This window comes from Equus asinus, chromosome 17 (assembly GCF_041296235.1).
Source record: "Equus asinus isolate D_3611 breed Donkey chromosome 17, EquAss-T2T_v2, whole genome shotgun sequence".
In the NCBI taxonomy this organism is placed as follows: Eukaryota; Metazoa; Chordata; class Mammalia; order Perissodactyla; family Equidae; genus Equus; species Equus asinus.
Window position 1 is genome coordinate 7229014 of NC_091806.1, and position 15707 is coordinate 7244720.

Below are 15707 nucleotides of genomic sequence, written 5' to 3' on the forward strand. Positions count from 1 at the left end.
AGCGATCACTTTTCCCATCTCATTATAATCATACATAAAGAATTCTTGGTATGAAAAAATTTTGCACTTCACCTCTACCTAATTTATTAAATAAACATAACTAAAAGCAATACCTTGATGGCCCAAGAAAATTCAAATGATTTCATAATTAATTTTCATAGAAAAAGAGTTGTTCGTTACTTTCTTTATTCAAACAATAAGTATTTATTGAGCAACAACTTTGCTCTAACGAATACCTATACATGGGGTATATAGCAATCAACAAAACAGATCACACTTCTGACTTCAGGAAGCTTATATTTGGTGGTAAAGCTGCTAACACTATTAAATTACTGATGATTTTTCTTAGCTCAAGACACTTTATATTTATAAATTTAAACTGAGAAATATTGGAAAGGGTGACATTAGACATTGAAACATATACAAATAGAATTCAAGATAAGAAGTAACTCTGTAACCATATAACCCAACTGACCCGGAGACAAGTTCTTAATATCATTAGTTCTAGTATAAAATCTCCTAAAGATACCCATAGACAGCCAGACGTCACAAACTCCAAATTTGGACTTACTATTTCTTCTAAGGAACCTTACCTCTTAGGATCACCCCCTCCATCCAGCCCCAAACACACACCCCAGTGAATAAGCCTATCAATTCTACAGTCAATCACACATCCTCTTTAGATGGTTCACAGCCAAATTAAATCTTACATTCTAATGGGGCACACAGTAGCAAAATGGTGAGTTTTAAGGTCTAGAAATAAGTGAATACTACATAAGTATTTAAAATGGTCAACTAGGAACACAAGATAAAAATATAGGACTTGAAAAGCATGTACTGTAGACTATGATGCTACTTGAAATGCACGTGTGGATAGTTACATCAAGTGCTTATTGCAAATTATTTAAGACCAGGGACTCTGACATCAGACTGCAGTGCTTAAATAAAGATTTCACCACTTAATGGCTAGGCGATAGGCAAGAACTAATTTGTCTGACATGGATACCCAGCAGTCTGGCTTCCCAGAGAGACAGCTGCCACTGCCTCTCCGCCCTAAGAGCAGGATAATTTGGAAATTAAAACTCAGAAGATAAGGAAACTGCCTATACTGAGCACTTAATGCAGACATCCTGATAGAATGCTGATGAGGCAGAACAGGGTTGAAGGTCAAGAATCTCCAACGCCATTCCACTATAAACACAAGCCTTGGGTCCTAGACTCTGATCAAACACACATGGATGGGCTGGTGAGCTCTCAGTTATGCTGAGGTTAAAGATCAGGGCTGGAAGCTAAAATTCTGCCACATCCCAGATCTGTAACCACAAAGTTTGGACGTCAGCAACAAATCATCCTAGGGGAAGGGCTGGTGTCCCCCCAACCAAGCAGCTTATGAGTCCCACAGCTCAAGACTGAGACCCCATTCAAGTACAATATCTGGCCTGCCAATTCTCTGTGGAACTGGCATTGGGAAGATTGCTCACCTGCTACTTCTCTGTCTCTGTAAGTTTTCCCTCAACAAAAGGCTGGTCCCGGCTGGTGTGTGTGATTTCAGGTCATCCACTCTCGATTACTTGGCATTAGACGATCTTGGACAAGTTATTAATTCTCTATGAGCCTCAGCATCCTCTTCATCAAATAGGGATAATGACAGTAAACACTTCATTTGGTTTCTGTGAGGATTAAATGAGATAATCTATGTCAAGTGTTTATCACAGCACCCGCACATAGGGAACGTTAAAAAGTGCTGGCTATTATTAAAATTGAGGATTTGATTCCAGGGGATTTTTTAGCACCAATAAGAGAGATTTTATCACATCTCAAAAGGAACTAAAAAATAAACTTGAGGGCTTTCATTAAGAGACATAGAGAGCCCTTTTCTCACAGTCTGTCACTCCATTGTTGACGTGGTGGCGATTATTTGACGACTACGTGGGTCTGAGTTTCAGCTCAGAGAAGAGAGTTATTATACAGAAGAGAGTTAGACTTCTGCTGGAAAGCAGATGCCAAATTAGTCCTTAGGCATCTGTTTGCACCTCTCGAAAAGGAGCAGAAGGGAGAGGTGGTATGAGAGAGAGTCCAAATGACTATACTTTTTCCCTATACAATTATCCATTCATTCCTTCGTCTATGCGTTATTTCCTTTCCTCAACAGTTACATATTGCAATTTGCACCATGGTGAAACAAGAAGACAAACAGGCCAAGATTGAAAAGTAATAATTGGCTTGTTCCAAATTTGTTCCCTACATGCCAGTCTCCCAAAGAAGGATCTGGCCTCCTGCAGATCACGCGCAAGTCAGCCGCAGCAAAATACTCTACCAATCCATTCTGGTAAAATGTTGAGGTGGCAGATTCAGCCATGTTTAAGTAAATTGAAGAGCTGGAACTCCAATGTTTACACACTGGCACACTGATCTTGTCAGAGAAGAGGCTTGTGTTCTCTCAATTATGGGTGTCCAACTTGGCAGAACAAGACTTGGAGCCAAGACTACGCCATACACATATTTGACGGATTCCAGCTCTTAATCATGACAGGGAGGGGATATTGCTTTTCTAATGACTTTCTTTAAAGCCTCCTGGAGTCCAATGCTTAGATTTACTAGATCCCTATGTGCTGCCCCCAAAGAACAAGGGGAAATTGGAGAGCGTAGAAACTCTTACCATTGTGAATGCCTCTAACACAATGTTCTTTCATCAGTTCTAGAGTGTGAGCTTCCTGGTATTTTGTCCTGGTTTCATCAACACACTTATTAATCTCAAGCTCATTATGTACAAGAAAATGAAACTCTTAAGTGTATTAAACTAATAAAATTGATAGAATGAGATGCCACGTGCCGTATTCAGGGGAGAATCATCCATTTCCTCTACTGACAAGCCTCCAGTTCCCTTGGAGGTTTTGGATAGAATCCAATCCCATACTTCTGACCATTTCCCTCACCTCAAGAAGAGGAGTGGCCCTATTGTATAGGATTAGTGCACCTGGACTATCCACTCTTGGAAGGTAAGAGCAGGCTCTATTCCAAATGCAAGTAATTGGCTCTGTAACTCCACTTCTCACCACGGTCCCAGGAGTCAGTTTTAGGGGGATGATAGAAAGTCTGTTTTGGCCTTATGTGCAAAGTGTGTTTCTCAGTATAGCTTTACTGATAATAAAGCTGATATTTTAATGCCTGAGGAAGCCAAAACTTCTGTGTATTGTCTTTAATAGATTCAGAACTTTAAAGACACTTGATTCAATGTCTCCTTTAAATCTCTTATTTTTTAAAAAAAATCAGAACTAAATTTGAATTCCAATTGATATTGGGAATATTGAGTTCAATATTGAAATGTCAGTGTACTCATTTGTCCATGGCCATAATATCTGCCTCATTGGGCTCCATGAGGATTAACTGAGATAGCGTGCCTGACATATAGTAGGGAGTGGTAATTCTACTTGCATGATAAATGTGATGCAAAGAGAAGTCTAGACAAAGAACCTTGAGGGATCAAGGGAGTGGGCTTGAGTCTTGATATCAGGAACTTTTAATATTTTTTCAATTACTTTAAATACAGGAAATATTATTAAAAATTTAGCAGATGACTCAGAAGAATATTTGAAACCTTCTTATGACTGTGCTTATGCACTCCAGCAAGTTTAACACCACTATTCAGAACTAGGAGCTTGAGGACTGCAGCAATATCAAAGGAGGACATTTAATAAATTACTGCGGAAGTCAAACCTCAGTCCATGCCACCATCCTCAGCAGGACATTGCTCTCCATGTGTCATTTAAAATGCAATTCCCTTTGAATGGTTACAGAGCAGTTCTATTATCAGATATGACTGCTTTTACTACTAGCAGTGGTTTAATGATTTTATGTCATCGCAATAATAGAAACACGACATTCAACTGTGACTACAGCGTGTATGAGTCTATTTTTGGAAAGCTGGTTTTGTAGAGGACATGGAAATGTGGAGTCTTGGTTCCTGTTTATTTCCCAAAAGGCTTAGCCAGGCACTCTCACACATCGTTCCCTTCTGTGGACCTTTCACGACTTTCTGAAATGAGTATGGTGATTTGAGGCCTCAAATCATGTGTGTTCACATCCAAAAACCCCTCTTCAGAGAAGGGGAGTTGGGCCTGAATCGATTTTTCCATCAGAGGAAACATACCTCATGGAGTATTTCAATGCTTGAGTCTTCACACTTGATAGGGACGAAACACACAAAAAACAATAAAAATAACAAAAATTACACATTCTTTCTCAATGGAGGATACTGCCTCACATCTTTTACAGATAAATTTGAAGTTCAGAGTCATAAACTCCCTCAATGTCCTGCCCTCAGATGTAGACACTTAACACTGTCAGCGCTCACATTTAACTTCCTTCTAATCTCAAACAAGTGATTCTCTCTTGCTTACGGCCAACTCTTCCATACATGTTCTCAATTCCAACGCCCTGTCTCTTCTAGGACATTGATCCATCAGTGTTCTACTTTTGTTCCTATACTCTCACCTTCCCCATTGCTACCAGACCTCTCCTTTCAGTCTCTTAACAGGGCAAAACCCTTACCATTAACAACATGCACATATGTTCATGTGCGCGTGAGCACACGCCCCTCTATCTCTCGTTACTGACCTATTTTTCCCCACAACCAAACAACTTAAAATAGTTCACATTTGCAGTCTCCCATTTTTAAAACTCCTGTTTTTTCTTTTGCTTCTATAAATAAGTACGTGATTTTTTTCCTTGTCTCCTTGTTTCAAACAATATGCTGCAAGTATTTGCTTATCTGTCCTCTCCCCTCGTTGACCCATGCCTACCATCTTCTGCTGTCACCCATCTCCCCAAGCCACTCAGGTGAACTTCGCCAATGACCTCGTAAGACTGAAACCCAATGGTCCACATCAGTAATTTGAACATTTTGCTTGCATGTGAAATAAACGTCACCTGCTTTCCCTTTTTAAATACTCCTCTCTCCTTTGGTTTCATGCTTCTGCTGCCTCCTTATTTTCAACAGTGACTATATATCGACACATTTTCTCCAAGAACTGTGGCATACACCTTACATTGTTAAAACAACCCTGGAAGGTAGGGGATATTGTAATATTGGACACATTAAGCAAGTGAAACCTAAAGAAACTGAATGACTTTACCTGAATTACATAGTAAGTAAGAGGTATGGAATAAGAACACAGTCTTATCTGATACCAGTGTACATTTTTTAACGTGTTAATATGATAATTAAGTATTTGAAATATAAAGAAATATACCAATTAGTTACAACCATCAAATCTTGAGGATCCACAGATTTAATGCACATTAAACATTTTGCTTTATTGGATTATTTTTTTTTCTACAACTGACATCTTATATGGGAAAAAATTGAAGCTCACTTTGTAATCCTCCCAATTCTACTCCTTGGCTCCCCAGAAGAAACTATTATCCTCTTGTTGATCCCTATGCTTTACATCCAAATTTTTACCTTACTACTAGATCCACACAGGCTTCCTTATTCCTCCTTCCTTTTCCTTTTCTTTGCCTGGATATTACATGTTTGTTTTATTTTCAGTCGACGTTCATTCAGATTTTAAACATATATATTTAAGAGTTTATAGATAATCAATATATCTAATCTCCTCTCAAACCAAATAGGGCTTTAGAGCTTATGCACACTAAACTTCTTCCTCTAACCTACCACATTAATTTGTCTTCTTTTTGCCTTGTAAAATATCTTGCCTTAAATGACCAGGAAATTAGCAATATCTGTCATCTACTATTTATCTATCACTTATGTTATTCTTTACAGTCCAAATTTGCTTACATTTACCTTTATTTTTATCAAAGTACTTCTTCACCATCCCACCCATATTTTGGGAGGAGAGAATTCCATTTCCTCTGATTTTCACTCTCTAATAGTTTTTCTTTGCCATTGCGAGTCTATGAATTTCTAGTTCTCAGAGTATTTTTTAGAAGCATTTTTAAAATTTAGATTCACTCCCAAATTATAATTTGGCCGAGTGTAGAATTCTAGGTTGGCAAATATTTTTCATCCACCCTTTAAAAGTATCATTTCATTAACTGGACAGCCACATGCAAAAGATTGAAAATTGACCAGTCTTTTTCACCACACACCAAAATAAACTCAAAATGGATCAAAGACCTAAAGATTAGGCCTGAGACAATAAGTCTTTTGGAAGAAAATATAGGCAGTACACTCTTTGACATCAGTTTCAAAAGAATCTTTTCGGACACTGTAACTCCTCAGTTGAGGGAAACAATAGAAAGAATAAACAAATGGGACTTCATCAGACTAAAGAGCTTCTTCAAGGCAAGGGAAAACAGGAGTGAAACAAAAAAACAGCTCACTAATTGGGAAAAAATATTCACAAGCCACTTATCCGACAAAGGGTTAATCTCCATAATATACAAAGAACTCACACTGCTTAACAACAAAAAAACAAACAACCCGATCAAAAAATGGGCAGAGGACATGAACAGACATTTCTCAAAAGAAGATATGAATATGGCCAATAGACACATGAAAAGATGTTCATCATCGCTAATCATCAGGGAAATGCAAATCAAAACTACACTAAGATATCACCTTACCCCCGTTAGATTGGCAAAAACATACAAAACCAAGAGTGACAAATGTTGGAGAGGTTGTGGAGAAAAAGGAACCCTCATACACTGTTGGTGGGAATGCAAACTGGTACAGCCACTATGGAAAACAGTATGGAGACTTCTCAAAAAGTTAAAAATAGAAATACCCTATGGCCCAGCCATCCCATTACTGGGTATCTATCCTAAGAACCTGATATCAGAAATCTCAAGAGTCCGTTGCACCCCTATGTTCATCGCAGCATTATTTACAATAGCCAAGACGTGGAACCAGCCTACATGCCCAGAAACTGATGATTGGATAAAGAAGATGTGGTATATATACACAATGGAATACTACTCAGCCATAAAAAAAAGACAAAATTGGCCCATTCACAACAACGTGGATGGACCTCGAGGGTATTATGTTAAGCGAAATAAGCCAGTCAGAGAAAGACGAACTCTATATGACTCCACTCATAGGTGGAAATTAGTATACTGATAAGGAGATCTGATCGGTGGTTACCAGGGAAAAGGGGGGGAGGGGGGAGGGCACAGAGGGGGAAGTGGTGTACCCACAACATGACTAACAAAAATGTACAACTGAAATCTCACAAGGTTGTAATCTATCATAACATTAATTAAAAAAAAAAAGTATCATTTCATTAGACTTCTTGTCTTCATCATGACTTAACACATCGTCTGTAATTCTAATTATCATTCCTTTGATTGTAATAGATATTTCATCTTCGATTGCTTTCATGATTGTTTCTGTTTGTGTGAGTTCTGAAGTTTCACTGCAGTAGATCTGGGTGTAGATGTGTTTTTAATCATCCTGTCAAGGATGAGCTATATTCAATCATTCTGAAGACTGATATCTTTTTCAGTCCAGGAACATTCTGAGCCATAATATCTTTCATTTCTCTCTATCCTCCTTTTCAAAAAATTCTCTTGTACGTTTTCTGTAGTAAGTTATTTTCTTTTCTTTATATCTACATCTATCTGCATTTCTGGTTAATTTAATCAGGTCTATTTCCAAGTTACTAATGCTTATTTACACTTATTTACATCTTTACCAATGTATTTGCTCACAATCTTCAAATCATGGGGCCCCTATGCCCCATGGTTCAAGATTGGGGTCCTTCTCCAAGTCTGATGTCTGTGATTATTTTTTTTCTTTTATCTATTTAAACTTTCACGCATTTATTGTAATGTCCCCTCTGGATAATTCTATCATCTCTAGTTCTACAGTGTGAATTTTCTTTTTCGTATTTGCCGATTCTCTTCTGTTATGTTTCCATAGGTGACTTAAATGTTTTACTCTCAAGTCACCTTCATGGAAGTTGTTATGGACTAAGTTGTCTCCTCAAAATTTCTATATTGAAGTTCTAATCCCCAATGTGATTGTATTTGGAGACTGGGTCTTTAAAGAGGTAATTAATGTCAAATGATGTCATAAGGTTGGGTCCCTAATCCAATGGGACCAATGTCCTTACGAGGAAGAAACATCAGGAGTATGTGCACAGAGGAAATCCCATGTGAGGACACAGTGAGAATGCAGCCATCTGCAAGTCAAGAAGAGAGATCTCACCAGAAGCCAACCCTGCCAGCACCTTGATCTTGGACTTCCAGCTTCCAGAACTGTGAGAAAACAAATTTCTGCTGTTTAAGCTACCCGACCTGTGGTATTCTATTATGGCAATCCAAGCTGACTGACACAGAAGTATTTCAGGGGCACACGCTTGTAGCAACACCCATTGAGTACCAGCTCATATGCATTTCTTCATTGTTGTCACTGGCTTCACTGAGTTAATATTAGGATTTTCTTAATTTCTCCACTTGCCATTCTCATACCACACAAGTAGTACAAATTTTGGATTCAGCAGTTGGCATAGAGCTGTTTCATATTGCCAGTTTCTCAAAAATGATTCATTTTCACTCATGGCTAGTGGTCAGAATTTCCTTAGTCCTACTTTCAAGGACATAGCAGAATAACCTTCTGCCTCAAAGCTTTTTGCAGGTAATACACATGAAGTCTCTGCATGAGCCTGTGGCCTGGGCTTCCCTTTGGGGGTACTAAAATGTTAGACCCAGCATTTAAGATTTGTTTCTTAGTTCTGGGAACTCTGAGATTTGAGGTCTCTGATTATTGATCTTACCTTTAATTTTTTCCCTCATTCTGGAATCTAAGGAGCCCCGTTTCTTTTGTTTTTGGTGAGGAAGATTGGCCCTGAGCCAACGTCTGTTGGCAATCTTCCCCTTTTTGCTTCAGGAAGATTGTCATTGAGCTAACATCTGTGGCAGTCTTCCACCTATTTTGTATGTGGGATGCCGCCACAGCATGGTTTGATGAACACTCTGTAGGTCTGTGCCCAGGATCTGAACCAGTGAAGGCTGGGCCCCTGAAGCACAGCACACGAACTTAACCACTATGCCACAGGGCCAGCCCCAGGAGTCCCCTTTCTTCACTTTGACCCTGAATAATATTTCAAAAGTACTTTTCTCATAATTTAATTGATTTGGAGTGGAAATGGAATATTCCTACAGCAGCCTAATTTCAAATACTGACCAGATGCCCCCATGATCTTTCTATCTCATTATGCCACCTTTGTTTGTCCCCATCATATCTCTGATTACCTACTGTAACATGTAACAGCTAATTTCTCTTTTTATGCTTGATAACTAAATATTGGTGCTTTCTGAGGATCAGCCTTCTCTTCTGATGTTCTCCTTGAACAAACTAGTCTACTTCTAACTTTATAAGTAACTCATTTTTGAAAATTCTTATTTGAGATCTCAAATCCTGCATTCAAAGGAGGGGAAAATTCCATCCATTCGGCCTTCTTAGCATTACCATTATACAGCAGCTACCATCAAACCCCAGCTCTTGTGGGATAGAGCAGCCTCTAAAGATTTTAACATGCACTATTTAATTATTAGCCAAGTTGACATCCATGCCTCTAATTATTTTTGTTCTCTTCCAGTTTTCTTTTGTCTTCCAGAGATATTTTAACTTTAAAAAAAAAAAAAGAAACTATTCCATAGTCTTTGATCCCATGGGTCTTTACAATGGATTTTCTTTGGCTATAGGATAAAGTCCAAACTCTTTAGCTGACAAAACTGACTCTTGATCATTCAGCCTTTGACTACTGGTCTAGATTTACTCTTCACAGGGCTCCATAACACCACTTTGCACTCCAGTTTAATTAAGCCATTTGGAGCATCACATGTCCATGACTTTGCTCCAGCTTTGCCTCTCCCTGAAATGTTTTCTCCTTGCCCCTTCTTCCCCTCTTCAGCTCAACATCACTTTCTCAAATCTCTCAATCTTTTCCAGGGAAAGATGACAACACCCTCCTTTGTATCTCTACCAGACAAACTTACCCTTGGTACTTATTATAATCTTAATTCCACTGATATAATAACTTGCCTGCCTCCTACCTTGAGATTGTGAGATCTTTTAGGAGTGGGTTTCTCAGCCTCAGTGTATTAATATATTAGACCAGACAATTGTTTGTTCTGTGGGCTGTCCTGTGCATTGCAGGATATTGAGCAGCATCCCTTACTTCTAGGCACTAGATATTATTAGCACTCATCCCTCAGCAGACATGTCAACCAACCACATCTCAAGACATCGTGAAATACCCTAAAGAGGGAGCACATAATCATCCCTGGCTGAGAACCACTTCTTTAAGACAGAAGCCACATTTCAAAAGTCCTGTATTCAAAGACGCCACCTACATTCTGGAAATATTAATTGACTGAATGAGTGTATGATGAATAACAATATTTTAGTTATCAACAGATTGTATATATATATAATATAAATATATATGTTTGTCCTGTCTCTTTCTCTCTCTCTCTCTCTCTATACACATATCCTCATTATTTGATAGCTGTTAGTATAAGCTATACTTTAAATAACTGAAAGATAAAATATTTGACTTGTGAATTATACTTTTGAGTAATTCAGAGTGCTAAAGTTTAAATAATATTAGCAAGACATAAGATTGACTGTATATATACATGTCGTAGTGAAAGACCAAATGCCAACTAAGACACATGGTCAAGTGAGAACAATTAGCAATTTTGTGAATTGGCTGCCACTTCAGATTTATTTTGCCAAGGCTAATGTTTTGTTAAGTCAATACTTCTGCCAGTTATAAGAGGCTTCGTTGAAAGAACTTATGTTTGAATTTCAACAACTCTGCATTTAACCTGAAGGAAATATAATCTCCTGGGCAATTGTCAAAAGAAGTGAGTATGTTGACAATGAGTCTTAAAATAAAAGCTAAATACAAGAAAAGTCATCATAATTCTTAACTGCTCTTCCTTTAGACAATTGTTTAACAAATATCTTCTGAAGATCTTTTTATTCCTACCAGAAGAGAGAATTCACACGTGCAAATAGTCTAAAGAACTGGAATCAAAAGGTGAAGGAAGTTCAAGTGAAATAGCCATCCCCTTCATGTGGAAAAATCAAGGAACAAGTTACAGAAAAGATAGAATGGAACTTTGGCCTTAGGAAATAAAGGTTCTTAATATCATCATTATTTATAATATTACAAAAAAAAAAGACACCTAGAAAAGTCTTAACATTAAATATTAGCTGAATAGTTACTTCTATTTGAAAATTTTAGTTCTGATAACTGCAATAATATGCAAAACTATGTGTCATATATTAAATAATAACATTAGAGAACAGAATTTTGCATTCAGTCTGAGTTATAGGAGACTCGTGTAAGATGCATTGTATAAAAATCAAAGCCTGGAAGAAAACACACAACAATGTCAATGATGATTCCTGGATTGCAGGACCAACAGGAGCAATATGACTTCTTTAGATATCTCAGTATTTCCAGCTTATCTTCAATATCTGTGTATTACTTTATACACGCGCAAATGATAAACGAAACAAAGGTTTTGTTCTTTGACTCTACTCATATTTGAGAATACAGAAAGTCTTCCCTTTATTTTATTTGCCATAAATTCATATTATTCTCACAGAGGTTTCAGACACCACAAGTGAAAAAATAAACAATTTTGTGAAATTTTATTTCTATACTTTGCTAAATGGCTATAGGTCATAATTTAGTAAGCAAGTAAAATTAAGAAATCATGAATTTGAAATCTGCCATGTTGAAATTGTCATAGTCTTCCCACCGCTCTTAAAATGACTTCTTACAAAGCACTCACTCATCTATGTACCACCCAATGTATCTGGAAAATTGATTACAAATTGTGTTAGAAGATTGAAAAGAAATTAGGAAAATAGACCAAATACACAAAACCTTAAATCACTCCTCTTCCAGAAAGACTTTGGTATCGCTGGAGTCTATACTAATATTATGCTTATTTGGATGATACACGTCGTCTCTGTCTTAAACAGTAATTTGTGTACATGTTCTGCCCCCCAGTAGAGTTCCTTAAATATTCAGATGGCATCTTCTACTCCTTTGACTCAAACTCCTGAGGGCTGAATGCATGCTTAGGTACTACAAAATACAAGAAGTAATAAATGTGCAAACAGCCAGTTCCTGGCCAACAGTGGGTATTTAATAAAAATTTGAAGGTATATATTTACAGAGAAAGAAAATTGGTTATAAAAACAACAAAACTTAAGGCAATAAAATAAACTTTGTGGTCTCAGCATAATCTGAGATTGTAAGTACAGCAGCACATCACAGACTTGAATTTATTTTTCCTCCATGATTTAGACCTTCCTAAAAATATTTTCCCCAGATGGCTTTGATGTAAAAAAAAAAAAAGGTTGATTAGTGGGATGCCAACCTTTCCAAACAGACATGATGCTTAAGGTGCCCCCATCTTGAGATCTATGTAAGTATTGTTCTTTGTGCATGAATGATGTTCCCCTATTTATCACATAACCTACCCTTACATTACTCAGGTCTCTGCTTAAAGGCCATTTCTTGAGAAAGGTGTATTCTGGCTACTCTAAAAAAAATGCCTCATCAATCTTTACCCACTTACCTTGCATCTTTTTAACAGAAAAGTAATGCCTACAATATATGGTTCTCTTTTTAACAGTGGTTTAGTTCTTTTCCTAAAATTTATGCTCCATGTGGGCAGGTACCTTGTATGTTTTATGCACTGTGCATCTCTACTTCTTAGCATACTGCCTGCTACATAGTAGGTACACAATAGATATGTATTGATCGATGACTGAATGAGTGAATGCATAAATGAATACAATGGTGACTTCATTGCATCATATTCAAACTCTAGGACATAGATTTTGATGAGTACACTATGACCCCCATCTTGATGTTCTTTGTGATTTTAATTTTTTTATCATGATTCTGTTCCATATGTCCATGCTATCTATATTTTCCCTTGTGTTTTTCTTTCTTTTTGGCTATCCATAACTACAAAAATAATGGCAACCAAAAAAATCTCTATGTTTTATGTCTTAATTTATTTTTCTGAAAATTATCCTAATAACACTGCCTTAATTTGGAGAATATTTAATTTTCAAGATGTCATACCTTTGAAATTTTTATGTTGCTGGCTACTATTTTCTTGTGATCTTGAGCAATAATCTCTCTGAACCCATCTGTAAAAGAAAGAGGAAACTACCCTATCTAGCAGATTTTGTAAAGCATTTATTAAGATGATGATTTCTTGGAAAGCCCCTAATGCATGATTCTCATCTGCTATGCCAGAATCATGTAGAAAATGTTACTCTTCATTGCCAAAGACTGTACCTTCTTTGAGGAAGGCAATGATTGCCTGGTAGATTCACAGGCGCCGGTTGCTTTCCATTTGACTCTTAGCTTTTGCATCATTCATACTATTTCTAAGATAAGATTTGGGGTCTGGGGGAAGACTTGGATCAGGAATAATAACCTCACAAGTGGATTCCATCCTTCTCCTTCAAAGCTTTACACTTGTTTATCAATGCGTTTATCAATGGGTTCTTGACAATATTCTCCATGTTTATTGTTCCTTGAATACCTGGCACATTCTCCCTATGGGGCCTTTGGACTTACTGCTCCCTTGTCTAGGAATGTTCTTCTCAGATATCCACATTTCTTGCTCCTTTATGCCCTTGTGGTGTCCCATCAAATATCACCTTACAAATGAGGAAACTTAGCCATCTCTTCCATTCCCCATCCTGGCACTTCCTCTCTCTATCTTCCCTTCATTTTCTCCTTACTGTTCTAACCATATGAATTATGACACACCTCTCTATTTTTTTAGCTTACCTTTCGCCTATCTATTCAGCAGACAATAAGCTTCATGAAAACAAGAACTTTGTTCACTGTGGTGACATCAGCTCCTCGGAGAGTGGTAGAAACCTAAAAGCTGTTCAATAACAATTTGTTGAATGAATAAAGGGATGAAATAAATGTTAGTTATATACCTAGAATGGGAACCAAAACTATGACCAATACAAACACCATCACTACTCTTAGAGAGATTCCAATATGGTGGGAGGTTAGGTATTGAACAATAATAACAAACATGATGTGTTTACAAGCATTCATCCAAATAAGCTAAATGACAGTATGGTATATCCAGTTCAGGCTATCTTCCCCCAGATATCATCTTTACATGAAGTCTTTATGTGAAATGAAGGTACAGGTAGAGTGAAATGTGAGAAAAAGGTGGAAGAAATATTGAAAAGTTTTCATCTGGCTTAGCCACGATGGGAGAAAGAAACAAAAACAAAAATTCTCTTCCTCTGTTAAGGATGTAAGGTAATATAGATCAACTCATTCATATGTAGGATGGAAGAATATATAAACTAATGAACAGATGAGTCTCTTGATAAAGAAATATAAGAGTTAGAATCCCATATTTTTCATGTATTAGCTGGGTGATCTCAGCGAGTTACTTAAACTCTCTTATATATCAATGTATTCATTGGTAAAATGAAGATAAAGATATAACCAACCTCTTCATGTTTCTGAAATGACAAAAAGAGAACATTTAGGTAATATATTTAGCATAGTTCTCAAGCACATGTGAGCTATTAGTGCTATTACTTATTAAATTATTATTATTTTTTACATACCACCTGCTTCAAAAATAGAGTTGAAGAAATAAAAAGGAAAAAATTAGAACTAGCAAAATCAGGATGAAAACTATGAGTCAAGGAATGAAGAGTGATGAGATAGATATTCCAGCTGCATCTCCCATAACCATTTTCCTCTTAGATCTTCCTAATGGAATCTAAAATTGGCATGGCAATGTGCCCAGCTACATTTCCCAGGCTCCCCTGCTGGTAGAAGTGGCTATTTAATTAAGTTCTAGCCAATGGAATAGAAGTGGAATTTTCAGGATGAAATTTCTGGGAAAGCACTTTACAAAATAGGGACTAAATCAGCTTAAATATGGCTTTTACCTCCCATCCTTCCACTACCTTCTTCCTGGAACATAGGCTAGCCAGTTGGAACTTTACCATTCATCTACTAACCATGAGGTGACTTCAAATATGGAAGCCTTGAAGTAAGAATGTCAGAGCAGACAGATAGAAAGAGCATGGGTCTCTGATGATATCAAGGAATTGTCATATCAGCCTGAACTGCCACCTCTTGATTCCTCTATAAGGGTAGTTTGGCTACTTTTTGATAACCGCTTCTTGAATCTCTGCTTCTCACACACAAATAGAATTTTAACTGAAGGAAGTGAGATAATTATCCCAAATAATGAAAAAAAGTCTAAGTCAATCTATTACACTTATATATAATTAAGCTGTTAACTTTCCAATAGCCATAAAAAATGAACAGACTGAAAAAGGACCTGTCAAAGGTTATAAAGCTCTCATGAACTAATAAAAAAATGAACTCCAAATCTATATACTGTTAAATTTATTCTAGTCATTAGATTCCAAAAGCATTTCATAGTTTTTATGTATGGGGAATATATGATGTCTTGATTTGTATATTAGATAGTTTTTTGAGGATATCAATTGATCTTCATGTGTTTACTTCTTATAGTGAACTTTGACAAAAAGAAAAATGTTAAATTTTATAGTAGGACTGTGAAAACACTTCTAAAGAAAAGGCAAACCTGAATTGTTTTCTAAATGTATGTACTGGTTTGGAAGTATAAATTAAAGAATGTAGAAGAAAGAACAGTTTGTGTGAATCTTGCATTCT

At 36.9% G+C, this 15707-nt stretch overlaps 1 protein-coding gene across 11 annotated transcripts in view; it reads right to left on the reverse strand.

The window, feature by feature from the left end:
* Positions 1-15707, reverse strand: part of LRRC4C (leucine rich repeat containing 4C) — a 1166212-nt gene that overhangs the window by 954011 nt on the left and 196494 nt on the right. For 7 of the 11 annotated variants that reach the window (XM_044750116.2, XM_044750115.2, XM_070487549.1 and 4 more), the window contains exon 2: positions 1482-1670. The exons of the other annotated variants lie outside the window; for them this stretch is intronic. The gene's annotated coding sequence lies outside the window, so the exon portion shown is untranslated. The remainder of the gene's footprint in view (positions 1-1481; positions 1671-15707) is intronic. 11 annotated transcript variants of the gene reach the window in all.